Here is a 14,106-nt window from a genome sequence, read left to right on the forward strand (position 1 = left end):
CTTAGTCCCTGCAGGTACCAGTCAGTGAATGCACGGATGAATGAGTGAATGAGTGAATAAATCAGCGAATGAATCCTTCACTCTTCAAAATCCTGGTATGATGTGCTTGCCTTTCTGAGGCCTCTCTGGACTCCTTCCCCCTTCTCTCAACCCTTTGGGTGCTGTCCCCTCTAGAACTGGCCAGTTCTAGAGTCTGAGCCAGTGCTCTCATCCCTGCTCTAGTTCTCTCCTGTTGGTTGTTGGAGGCAGAAGCAGGGGAGCCTGGGTGGGAGTGCATTGACCACAGTCCTGGCGCCAAGAGTGTAAGTGGGAAACCAGCAAAACATAGCCCAGGCAGTGGGGAAAGGCTTTCCTGGATGGGGGAATACGATCGTCATGCTTTGGTAGGAAGTTTAGTCTGAGTCTTGGAAGCAGAGCAGGGCAAAAGAAGGTGGTGTGGATCCAGGACCTGTCAGTCTTTCTAGTCACATTCTCCAGAAGGGCTAAATTTTTTATCATTTCTTTAAATGCAATATGGTGGCATGTTTGGTGTTACCAAAATTCCACGTTGTCCCTGTATTTCCCAGTTTCATGTGTAGTTAGGTTAGGGCCATTCGGCCAACGGACTGTGAGGAAAAATGAGATCTACTTCTTCTGGACCACGGCCATTAAGAGCCAGTGTGGCACTTCCTCCCTCCATCCTTCTCCTCCTCCAGCAACTTGAAGGCTGTAAGTTCCGGGTGATGTAGAACATGATATAAAAAGGCTGCCTGACACAACTGAACTTTGCCTGACCCATTCAGTGACCTTTATTGTGTTAAGCCAACTGACACGTTAGGGTCGATTTGTTGCTTCAGCAAAGCCTAACTCATCCTGACTAATCCGGCTCTCACACTTCACCCAACCCCTGTTCTCATTCAATAACCTTCACAAGAAGGCAACCTCGCCTTTTACAAAATTAATTTCTTTTTTGATTCCACTTATACAGTGATAGTGAGGATTCACACCATTGCTGGATAGAATAAATAAATATTTGTGTATAAAAGTGGAAAAAAGAATTAAAAGTCTTTTCCTCTCCTGGCCAACCCTGCAGCTGCCTCTAAAAGGCAGGAAAGTCTGGCTCCTAATTAGGCATTTTTCCCTGTCCTTGAGCCTCGCAAAAGGGGACCCCTCCAAACTGAATCCATCACCTTCCAATGATTTCCTCTCTTGCAGGGACAACAGTATCAATTAGGTCCCAGGATGGATGTGGGTAAACCTCTGCTCCAGCAGGCCTTGCTTCTCAACCTGTCTTGCTTCTAATTGTCCATTTATTTCTCTCACAAACAATGTCGATAGCCCAGATGCAGCTTTTGCAGAGCAATGTCTGCTCCCGGGGGAAGTGGGCCGAGGGAAGCAGCTGAGTGTGGCTTGAAGGTTTCCATGGTAATTATGCACCAACCACCAGAAAGCTCTGCCTGGTGAAATCCCTCGTTAGCCCCCCACCTGCTAATTAGAGGAGGCCTTTAGCACTCGCTCGTCTTCTGGACCGTTTCTTCCTGGTGGGTTAGGAATGGATGCTCAAGGCTTTAGGCAGGCAAGGCCCAGTCTCTTTAGTCCCAAGCCCCAGGGAAAGTCACGGGCATGAAGGGGGAGTGATTTATGTTTCAGTGGCCTGTGGAGCAGCAGCATTTGACAGCCTTTTCTTGGCATCTAGCAAACACCAAGGTGAGTTCATTGCAACCAGTTGGGACAGAGGTGTGGAGACCATTAAGGGAGGGGGGGATCCAAGCTTTCCTTTCCAAGGAAGACCCGGACAGGGCACAGAGGACAAAGCCCACTTTGGGGAAGAGTGTGGTGGGACTGGATTCGGTGAAACTTGCTGGGGCCAGGGAAATGCCCCATGGGCTCTGCGCTCAGAAGGATCTCACACTTGGTTCAGTTCTGGGCTGCCCCTGTCTTAAAATATTCAACAATTTTTAAACAAGAAGCCCTGCATTCTCAGTTTTCACTGAGCCCCACAATATTACATAGCTGGTCCCAGGTACTCCAGCACACAGGTTTTCTAAACAGGTCAACTGAGGCAGCGGGCTGTGGATATGGAAAATCTTCTATGTACCCAGGTACCCAGGACTCCCCGGGGCCACCAGACACTGGATCCACGACCCTGTGATAAATGTCAGCTGAGGGTAGGGACTAAGCTCCAGCTTTACCAGTCACTCCCTGTGTGTTCTTGGGTAAATGACCCAACCCCTGTGCACCCGAGGGTTCTTCTCTATGGCCTGAAGATGCTGGTTGGCAGCTATTTCATAGGGTGATGATAAAGACTGACACATCATTGCTGTTTAATGAATGTTCTCCAATGCCCTTAATACTATCGCTGATACTTTTATGATTATTACTATGTGTTCATCCTCCTGTTGTTACATACTCCCTGCTAAGTCTCCAGAGGACCCCCTGAGATGCCCACGCTGTCTGAGATCTGGTCTCACACAATGGGTGTCCCACAGAAGTCCAGGGGAGACCAAAGAACTAGCCCTTTCCTTGTTAATTCTTCTCTCTTCCAACACCTTTTCTCTTGTGCAAATTTCCACCACCCCCGTGTCTAAGCTCCACCTTTAAACGTTCAGAATCTATTTTCACCCTGTAATTGTACTAAGGAACCCGCCCTAGAGGAGAGTGACTTGCCCAAGTGCATCCAGTGAGTCAGCAACAGAACCACAATCCCGTGTTGGTTTTCCGACGTCCTCCACCCCTCTCCAAGATTTTGTATTGGATAGGGTGACACGGCTTCATTTCTGCCAGCGCTCAGAAAAGTACTTCACCAAGCTTTAAATGTACAGGATCTGCTCTTTCCTTATAAATTCACTTGAATCCCCCAGGATATAGTTATCTCCAGGAAAATCAAGCACCTCTTGATTGGAGGCTGGTCAGAGCGAGAGCCTGGGCTCAATGCATCAGTGGGCAGAAGGACCTGCTTATCTTAAGCAGCAGCAAGTTGGGTGAGAGTCTAATTGGCAAACAAAAGGGGAAGAAGAGGTTATTCAAGCATGACTTGAACTTGGCTGGTCCTGCCGGGGAAAGGCAGCCCCACCTGGAGGCTGGAGAAAGGAGAGACAAGGGAGAAATACGCTGCTTTCGCTCCTGAGAAAGGACACCTGGTGTGTCCAGTTCTCGCACAGGCTCTGGCATCAGATGGAACTGGGTGTGAATCCCTCCTCTGCTGTTTACTAGCTGTGTGACTTTGAGCTGGTTACCCTCCCTCTCTGAACATGTTTTCCTCTCTGTAAAACGGGGCTATTAATGGGTGCCTCTCAGGGTGGCTGAAGTGTTTGAGTGAAATAATCCATGTAAAGCAGTTGGCACCAGAACCCAGTGAATTCCATCATCCTCATCCTCATCCTCATCACTGTCTTCCTCATCATTAGTGTTGGCAAAGAGCAGTGAGAGCCTTTGGATCGGTCCTCGGTCCTTCCTAGTGATTAAGGGCACAGAAGGGCAACAACAACACTCATCATAGCAAAAATAATAATAATAAAAGAGGGAATGCAGGCAGCCTCGCTCTGGTCCAGAGAGCGTATTTGCCACAGCCATGAGCATCTTCTCATTTCATCTTCATGACCTGTGAGGCAAGTGGTACATGCACCCCCATTTTATTGATGGAGCAGCCGAGCTTCCCCCGGATGAAATGACTTTGCCCAGGGTCGCCAGCTGTGTATCTGACCAGGGGGTTCATGCTGGGCCCACTCCAGGCTTGGCGGCAGTGAAGGCAGCCAGGAAAGGCCTGACACTGAGTCGGCGGTCCCTGGAAACCCGGGTTCCCTCGGATGGGGACGAAGAGGACACAGCAAGGGAAAGTGAGTGAACAGTGGCAGGAAAATGAATCGGGGAGTGGGGAGGAGCCGCCTGCCATTAATCATCGTGAAGAATAGGTCCCGGAGAGCTGCCTTTGGCTCCACGGTGATTAATGACCTTTTTAATTTTCCTGCGCATCATCCCAATTATGCAGGGGCACTGAGGGAAGCCCCACCTTCCCTGGGGAAGCAAGGAGGTCTGTGCAATGCCCTGGAGTGAGGCAGGGAGGAGGGCTCTGGGGAGACCCTGAGCTGTTTTCCAAAGACCTTGGGCCCAGGGGACAGGACTTGGAGGAGTGGCAGATCTGATCCTAGAACTTGGCAGGACGCAGGGCCAGAGAAAGCCAGCATCCATCCCTGGAGAGGCTGGTGATGGACACCTCTCTCTGCCCTCAAACTCAGTGGCAAAGAAACAGAATCATTTTCTTACCAACTCAGCTAATTTTCTGTTTTGAGTTTCTACTCTTCCCACGTGGCAGAATCTTAATCTTGTTCCCGAGTTGTGTCTAAGTTCTGGATATCAAGACATGGGCTGAGAGTCGGGGCGCTGGCTACTTGAGATTCTCCACGAGGTGGGCAAGGATCTTCTGGCTCACCCGTCATCCTCCTTGACTATTCACTGTCAGTCCACGGAGGCTGCTGCTGAGAAACTTCACATGTTTGTTCACACCCAGTGGCTCTCCCTCTGTTATTCCTGTGCACCGAGGAGCAATGGGATCTTGAAAAGGCTGCTTCTGGTCCCAACTACCAGGACAGGCCCCCAGACCTTTCTGAGGTCTCTGGTCCTCCAAACTGATGCTCTGGTGAGCTGTGCCTCCCGCTCTGAGCTATGTCATCCTGTCCCTCACCACTCCTCTCCTCTGCTTATCCCAGCCCAGGGCAGGGCACAGGGCATCGGCCTGGCTCCTAGCTCCTGTCAATGCAGCCAGTCTTCTAAATCCCCGCTCCCGAGAAATTTCAGGCTTTTTGAGCACAAAAGGCAGAACCAGCAGGTTACTTCTGTTGCCAATCTGAGGCTTAGGGGTAACACTAAGCCTCTCTCTCTCCCCTTCGTTTGAGAAGTTGGGTGCAGGACAGAGGAGAGATCAGGGGAGAACCGATGGCTAATATCTCATAAATATTATCCCGCCCCACTTACAATACTGTGGAGACACTCAGAAGAAGGAATGAAAACGTCCCATAGGAAAATCAATAAAATCGTTCACAAGGAGAGCCATGTTTCTTCATTATGAAGAGCATGGGCTTCAGAGTCTGGCAGATCTTGGTTTGGTCTGGAGCACCTATTTTCTACCGGGTGACCTTGAGCGAGTGGCTGCATCTCCCCTGGCCTCAATGGCCTCATCTGTATGTTGGGGGGAAGCAAATCAGCTAGACGGTGTGCGTGGAAGGGCTTGGCCAAGTCCTCTGTCTGCACCCATGGAAAGAAGGACGGAGACAGTTAGCTGGAGACGGAAGGAGAGAGACTAGGTGAGCAGGGAGAGAAGGTAACTAAAATTCAGGAAAGAATGCAGAGGAGAGGGGATGGGGCTCCCCTGGAGGCCGGAAAGAGAACTCACAGAGATGGAAGGGAGTTGCCAGATCTGGCATAAGTCAGGGAAGAGTGGCAGCTGGATTTGAGTCGTTGCCCCAGGACCTGTGGGCACAGTGGGGTGAGGAAAGGAGCCGGCATCACCAGGGAGGTGCGATGGCTGAGAAACCTCTGAGGGAAATGGCTGGTGACTTTTCTTGCTCTAACACACGCAGTCACAAATACTCATGTGAAGATAACCTCTCAATGCGTCACAAACCCACCTCTCTTTCTGGAAGTTTCTCTGTACCAGGGGAGATGAGCCTGGGTGGGCTGAGCTGAGCCTAAAGACAGGAAAGCAGCACTTCCCTTCACAAACTTCGAAGTGCACACGCATTACTGTCACAGCACAGCTTTGGAGTCGGCAGTTCTGGGGTGGGACAGAAGACTCTGCCTATCAAACAAGCCCCACAGGATGATAATGTAAAAACCTAGTTTTTAAAATATATAAATTCCTGGGACAAGCCCCAGACCAATGAGATCACAATCTCTTGGAAACGGGGAACCAGGCATCAGTAAATTCTAAACCCTCACAGAAGGTGTGGTATATTTATACAATGGAATATTACTCAGCGATAAAAAAGGATAAAATAATGCCATTTGCAGCAACATGGATGGACCAGAGATTGTCATTCTAATTATGAAGTAAGCCAGAAAGAGAAAGAAAAATACCATACGATGTCACTTATATGTGGAATCTAAAAAAAAAAAATTAAAAAAGAAGACACTAATTAACTTATCTACAAAACATAAATGACTCACAGAGATAGTAAACAATCTTATGGTTACCAGGGGGAAAAGAGGTGGGAAGGGATAAATTAGGAATTCAAGATTTGCAAATATTAACTACTATATATAAAACAGATAAACAAGTTTCTTCTATATAGCACAGGGAGCTATATTCAATATCTTGTAGTAACCTATAATGAAAAAGAATATGGAAAGGAATATATGTATGTATATGTATGACTGAAGCATTATGCTGCACACCAGAAACTGACACATTGTAACGGACTATGCTTCAATTAAAAAAAATTCTGAATCCTCCCCCAAGAGATTCCAAGGGGCAGCCCAGGTTGAGAACTAAAGCTCATAAGTTCAGGAGCTTTCTGTCCTCGATACCTTGCCTCCTCTGTCTCTGTCCCCAGTCCTTTGTCTGCTGGCTTCTTCTCATGGGTCAGATTTCGACTCAAACAACTCCTCTTCAATGAAGCCTTCCACAGACACCTTATCTAAAGCTATCATTTGCCTTTTTTTCCCCCTAAAACTTATCACAATCTGTAATTCTCTTCACTACTCATATGTTTGTTTATTCTTTGTTCCCTTCACCAAAATGTTAGTCTTATGATGCCAAGAACCACGTCTGGTTGTATTGCCACCATACCCAGCGCTTAATACAGTGTTTGACCTGTAGTCAGGGCTGAGCACATAGTTGATGAATGAATGAAAAGTCAAGTAGACTTTCTAGCGTAAGGTGCCCAGAAGTTGTGACTTAGTTTCACACCTGTTCCCCAGAGTCACACTAAGTGAGGAAGGTCTGAGTCTTCAGACAGACGTTTCCCCTAAGGCTGTATCCCTATCCTTACTTCCCACTGTCTCTCCTTAATCCGTAGTGCCCTCTGTCTGGGTTCTCCTAAGTCTTCCAACTCGGTACCCACACCCTGCTCTCTTTGGAAGCCACACTCCTCCAAAAAGGAGGACAAAGTTTGTTCTTTTAGTGTTTCCACCTTCCTGTATCTTGCACACTTTGGAACCCTGTCATGCATTAAGGTCAACTCAAGGCTTCCATTTGCCGAATTTGGTAGTTCCAAAGAAAGAGAGAGAGTGCTGGAGCCAATGAGAAGAGGTTATGGATACTTCAGCTCTAATCCAGTCTCCTCCCAGCGGTGGATTTTCTCCCTTGGGAAGCTCACATCCTCATCAAAACCAATATTCATTTCTCCCAGAGCAATGCAGTAATAGTTTTACATAAGGAAATCACCTCTCTCCTGTTAGCATAACATGAACAAGTAACAATTGTCTTTTCTTTTCCTTCTCTAAGCTATAACCCCAGCATCACTGTCCTAAGGACCACTCACCCGTGGGACATCACTGCTCTTTCTTACCCTTCCAGGCAGAGAGGTGTGACACCCTGTATCTCTCACCTGCAGCTTCTCTGTTTACCCTATCAACCCCGCATAGCTTTCCTTCGTGAATTTCCCTGTTCCCTCCTTTCCCAACATGAGAAAAATCATATGCTTTAGTGAGATCTGTTCTCAGCAGAAACGACTGGCTCCTGCAAGAAGAAAATCACCTTCAGAGTATGAGCTGATAGCCATGAAGCCCCTAGCAGAGTATCTGGTCCACCACAGGTGCTCAGTTTAAAAAAAAAAAAAAGTGGTGGCTATTTTTACTGCTGCTGCCACTTCGGCTACCACGATGGCTGGTGTCCCTGGCACCTAGAAAAAGGCTTTGTGCACATCAGTCATTTGATGAATGCTTGTTGGATACGTAAGTCAATTGAAGGATAAAGCGAGGGTTTCTCTTAAAATTGTTTTCCAGCTCCCTCACATTTCACAGATAAGAACCACGGCTCTGGTACTAGGGCATCTCCCTAAACTGTGCCCCCGAGCTCTGAGCCCTGGCACTCAGCTGGTCATTTCTCTGCAGCATGTCTGCTCAGCCATTTGAGCTCAGGGAGGCAAACATTCAGTCCTATTGCCTAGGATATTTTCACAAGCACACGGCCATTAAAAGAGGGCTCCGACATTTATTTGCGGAAATCATATTGCTGGTATGGATAACTAAATGCTGACTCAGGACTCGCTATAGCCCAAAAGGTCGATCCTTCTCAAGATGGCATTTTTTGAGAATAAAGATAAGGCCCACCGGCATTCAGAGTTCCACGTGCATGGGCTCAGGATGGAGGAGAGTCATTCGGTCGTAGCCTGAGTGGAAAAGCAATGGTGTTTACACTGGAATAAGCTCATGGACCAAGATACTCTTTTCTGATTGAACAAATAAGATAAAATACATTTTTAGCAAATGCAGAGAGTTGGCCCAACTCACCCTTTAAAAAAGAGTTTCCATCTCCTTGGTTTTATTCTGACTTGGAAAGGAAAGTGATGTCAAATCGAGAGGGAAAATAGGTGATTGGTTTCATTAACTGAGGGGTTATCACGCAGCAGGTATTGGGCCAAAAACATCACGTTGATTATCTCAGTGGTACTGACTTCTTTAGTGTGTTCAGAGATGGTGAACTGGGCAAAGCCCCCCAGAGGGAACTGAAAGCTGGGTTTGAAGCTCAGGTCTGCCTGACACCAGGAAGCCATCCTCTAGCCAGCTTCACCCCAGTCCTTGGAGGGGATGAGCCTCTCTTTTACAGAGAAAAATTATGGACATAGGAAGGTATCAGCCAGCGAGCTCTGGTTTACTGCATCACATGGCCCATTTCATAAAATGAGTCTTAGCCAGGAATGGCAGCAGGAGGGAAAAAGAAAAGAGAAGAAAAGAAGGAAGGAAGGAAGGAAGGAGGAAAGGAGGAAAGAAAGAAAGAAGGAAGGAAGGAAGGAAAGAAGGAAGGAAGGAAGGAAAGAAAAAAGAAAGAAAGGAAGATAGAAAACAAACTGCAGTCCTACCAGGTTCTCCTTCAATGGCTCAAGAACTAGAAATGAGATCAAGAACCTTTTGACACCCCCACCCTGACTCATGTAGCTATTGTTGACCAAAACTAGAGAAAGCTCCTGCAGACGTAGAATAAAAACCAACATTAAGTTATGCAGAGATTTAAAAGCTCCTAAGGATCAATAAGAAAAAAAAATCTCATGTATCTACTAGGCATTTGTATTTCTCATTAATTCAACAAGATTTATTGTTTCCTATTCTGTGCCTACTCTAGGTATTCGGAACTTATCTGTAAATAAAACAGATTAAAACATTATATCCTTAGGAAGCTTACACTCCAGCATAGGGATATAGACAGTCAAAACATAAATAAATGCGATTATATACTATGATAGAAAGTGATACCGAATACATAAAAAGTAGGGAATAAAGGGTGTTAACAGGGGAGGGGGACAATATTTCAGCAAATAATTGAAGGTGGTGAGGGAACAAGCTGTGCAGATAGCTGGGGAAAGAGTGTTCCGGTTAGAAACAGCAACTGCAAAGGCCCTGAGGCAGAAACATGATGGGATAGAATGAAGAATATTGAGGATATTCTGTGTTGCTGTAAATGTAGAGTAAACGAAGTAAAAAAGGACAGAAGATGACATTCAATAGCTCAAGAGGACAAAATTATGCAGTCTTAGAAAGATGTTATGAGCATTTCCAGTTTTACTGAGTGAAACAGTGAGCAATTGGTGGGTTTTGAGTAGAGGAGTGATCATGATCTGATTTATGTCAACAACTCAGTAGGAGACGATACGGATGATCGGAGCATACCAGGGAGAGTTGCTGGGGCTTGGAGCACAGTGTCGTCAGCAGAGGTGGTAAGAAGTGGTCAGCTTCTGAACAGGTGTCGAAGGTAGAACCAATGGGATTCCCTGATGGTTTGTAAGTGGAGTGTGTGTGTGTGTGTGTGTGAGAGAGAGAGAGAGACAGAGAGAGAGAAATTTTCCCTCACTCTCAGGGCCTATTGTGTCTTTGAATATTACTTCATGATAGAATGAAGCCACCATGTTCAGCAAGATATGTAGACATTAATCATCTGAAATATGAATACATAACTGTAATTGTTTTCAGTAAGTTTTGCTCATAAGATATTTAATCCTGTTCTTTAAAACCTTTTGCAAAATTTAGTGATGGGAGTTTCTGAATATGAGTCCAGAACTACGTGTATAAAATTCATATATATATGATATTTAAGAATTCATCTATCTATCTATCTATCTATCTATCTATCTATCTATCTATCTATCTATCTATCTATCTACCTATCTACCTATCTACCTATCTACCTATCTCTATATATGAGAATTTCTCAAAATCTTGGTCTGAGATGCTGGAGAAAGGGATTGCCATTAACTGAGATGAAGATGATCACAGGTCGAGCATTTTTAGGGGGAAAGTCAAGAGGTCTGGTTTGGACATATTAAGCTTAAGATTCCTACTCAATGTCTAGGTGGACAGGTTGAGTGTGCATTTAGATACATGAATCTGAGTTCAGCAGACAAGTCTGAACACACCAGGAATCCAGGGATCTCTCTCCTTTTTTTCCTGTCCTGTGGCTTTAAATAACATTTATGTCCTGTTGAAGCCACAGTCTACAGCTCTAGATCAGAACGTGTGTCTGGCTCTAGATTTCATATATTCAATGATGAGATAACATCTATCTGGATACCAACTGTCATGGTCAAGGAGAACTCTTCATTTTTGCCTCAAATCTAACTATTTGTTCAGCCTCCCCAGCTCTTGAAATGATACCACCAACTCGCTAGGGTTTCCAAACCTAAAACTTCAGAATCCTTTCCAACTCCCCTGTCTTCCTCTTCATACCCAGTCCATCACTGATTTCATCTCATGCTACCTCCAAGATACACACCAAAATTGCCCAACTTTCTCTATCTCTCCTGCACCCTCCTAGTCCAAACAGCTCTCTCTAACCTAGAATACCACAGTCATCTCCTGTCTTCTCTACTGGTTTTTTTTTTTTTTTCTTCTGTTGCACCACCTACAACCTATCCTTCACACAACTACCACCACGCTCCTCTAGAACCACAAGTATGCACCCTGACACCTCGTGCAATAAAATCCTTCACTGGCTCCCACGGATTTAGAACACATGCAGTCTCCTTATCATGGTCTGAAAAACACTACCTGCACATGTCCTGCCTACCTCCCCAACCTAAATTCAATCCCCACTAGGTTCCAGACACAGAGGAGGTCTCCTGCTGCGTCAGATCACTGAGCTCCATCCAGTCTTCAGAACTCATGTAGGCTGTTCCCCTCACCCAGGAATCTTCTACCCAAAGATCTCTGTTTGACTTTATTTCTTCTCATTATTCAGGCTTCAGCTGGACGTCCTCACTTCAGAATGTTTTCTCTATTTGATCCAGTGCTAACCTACCCCCTTCATAGTGATCTACTGCATCTTTTCCTTCATAGAATTTATCACTAACTCAAAATGAGCTTATTTAATTTTTAACCAGCTTGTATGTTATCAGTGCTCCCCACATGAGTATGAGTTCCATGAGAGCTGTCTTGTCCAGCACTGTATTCTCAGTTCCTAATTCAGCGCTTGGCACGCATGAGGCATGGCAGAAATGCCTAGTCGACGAGTGAACTTTTTTTTTCCAATTTTGATATTATTGGCACGTATTAAAGATCTACCCAGATCATGTAGTTGTTGGAGAGGCTCTTCTGGGAAGTGAGAGTTCACGTGATAGATTGTCTTCAAAACTATATTCATACCATCTCTTCAACTAAAGAAAACCTAGACGGTGCCTCTGTTAAGAACTACGTCACCCGGTGGTTGCTAACTATAACTCATGGGCCTGTGTCAGAAAGGGTCTATTAACAAAACATTTAAACTACACTTCTTATTTTGAGGCCATCATGGATACACGCAGTTGCAAGATATAACAGAGATCCTGTGTCCCTTCTACTGAGTTTCCATCAACATTAACACATTGCAAAACTGTCGCACAACACCACAACAGGGTACTGGCGTTGACACAGTCCAGGTTCCTAACATATGTTGAAATACAGAATAGTTCTTTATTCTTGCTTCCTATTGCAACACTTCCTGACTCTGAGCTCAAATGTAATTGTGACCAACACATTAAGGCATTGAACCTTTCAAGAATAATTGTGTGTTGAGAGGCTACTGAAAGCCAAAATACAATAAATTATATGAAAAGGTGCACAATCTCAATACTACCCAGAGAAATGCATACCAAAACAACAGTGAGATCCCACTTTTCATCAGTCAGGTTAATCAAAGTCAGAAAAGACTGATAATATCCAGGACTCGCTGGGGTTGGGGGGAAGCAGGCATTCCCATATTCCTGGTGGGAACCTTAATTGCTCTTTGGGAATTAATCTAACAATAGCTATCATTATAAAAATGCATATAGCCTTTGACGTAGCAATCTCAACTGAGGATAATCAACTTCACAGAAATAAAAGTAGCTACAAAAACAGAAGCATGTTTACGGCAGCACTGTTTACTGTCAAGCATGCACACACAAGTACGCTGGACACATCCTAAATGTCAACCAGTAGAAGAATGGTTGAATTCATGATGTAAAACCAAACTGTGAAATATTATGCAGTTATTTTAAAAGCTGTGCTGATCTAATCACATAGCTGCAGGAATTTCTGGTGTGATAAGTGAAAAAAAGGAAGCTGTAGGGTAGTGTACATAATATGATCCAAGTTTAGCGAAACAATTTCTACAAATGTGTTCATGTTTGTACATGTTTTATGGGCTTGATTCAAGCTGTGGTAAGACATAAAACAGCCAGTGTTGTTTTCTCAAGGGGTCGGAGGAAAAGTTGGAAAGAATGAGGGAAGAAATTATTGACTTCTTTTTTAAACCCTCTGAATCGTTTGTCTAGTTACAACAGATATGCAATCTTTGCTAAGATTTACAAGAAAATAAGCAGGAGAGAAGGAAAAGAACAAAAGATCAAAGATGGTCTTTAAGCCCAAAGAATGAATCATGATGGTGGAATCTGAGACAATGACCAGAGTCTCTGTGCCTGGGGAGAGGGGGAAGGAGAGGAGAGATGCCACCCTTCAGTCTGGGGTCTGGGAACCTGCCTTCACCTCCCCAAATCCTGCTTTGTGGGCCAAGGGAAAGTAGCAAGACCAAAAGCATGTCAATTGGAACTGAAATGAGAGGCAAGCAGCTCATTAAATGGGCTGAGGTAATTGATTTCCAAGGAAGCAGATGCCTTTCGTGTGGCGGCAATTGCACAGGTGTTCAGGCTGCCCAGGAAACCTGGGCACTGACTTTGCAAGGGGTGCTTTGATGCCTGGCTCCCCCTTAGACCAGGAAGGAGGCATCAGGCATCGGACTTGGCTTCATTTCCTCCACCGACCCGAGAAACCTATTTCTGCAAACCAGCAGGGACGCACTCTGCCAAACTGGGCCACCACCTCTGGGCCAGATTACTTTCTTGGGAATCTTAGGGCGGGACGTTCCAAGCAGCGCCTTGTGCAGGAACTGAAGAAAAAGGACTGAAAACATCACCTGGCCTTTGAGGTAACAAGACTCTAGGCCAAATGCAGCTCTAAAAGCCCCTGACTGTACAGGTACAAATGTGCAGAATAATCAGACCTCTTAAAAATAAAAAGCCACACTCAAGGATTTGAGAAGCTGAGTGCCCAGCCGGAAATGCCTGCCTACACAGACAATTAAATTGGATTTATTTCACACAGCAAGTCTGCCCCCAAGAACTGTGCTCCCACCCAGTTCTGCTAAATCAAGTGATATTCTCTGGGCAGAGGTGTTTTCTCACCACCCATATGGCTCCTAGAGCAAAGGAGGGAGCTGGTTAATCTCTATATGCCTCAGTTTCCCACATCATAATAGCCCCTGCCCCACGGGATTGCTGTTTAAGAGTGAAATGCATTAATAGTTGGACATCACTTAGAACCGGGTCCAGCACTCTGTAAACTCTTGCTGTCATTCGTAGTAGTAGTAAGATGTGATTGCTAATTTCCCTTACAGAGTGGCTTGTTCAAAGGGGGACTCACCAGTGGTCCCCGTGTCGATGGCTTCACACTAGCAGGATTTAATAG

Source organism: Camelus dromedarius, chromosome 24 (assembly GCF_036321535.1).
Source record: "Camelus dromedarius isolate mCamDro1 chromosome 24, mCamDro1.pat, whole genome shotgun sequence".
Taxonomy (NCBI): Eukaryota; Metazoa; Chordata; class Mammalia; order Artiodactyla; family Camelidae; genus Camelus; species Camelus dromedarius.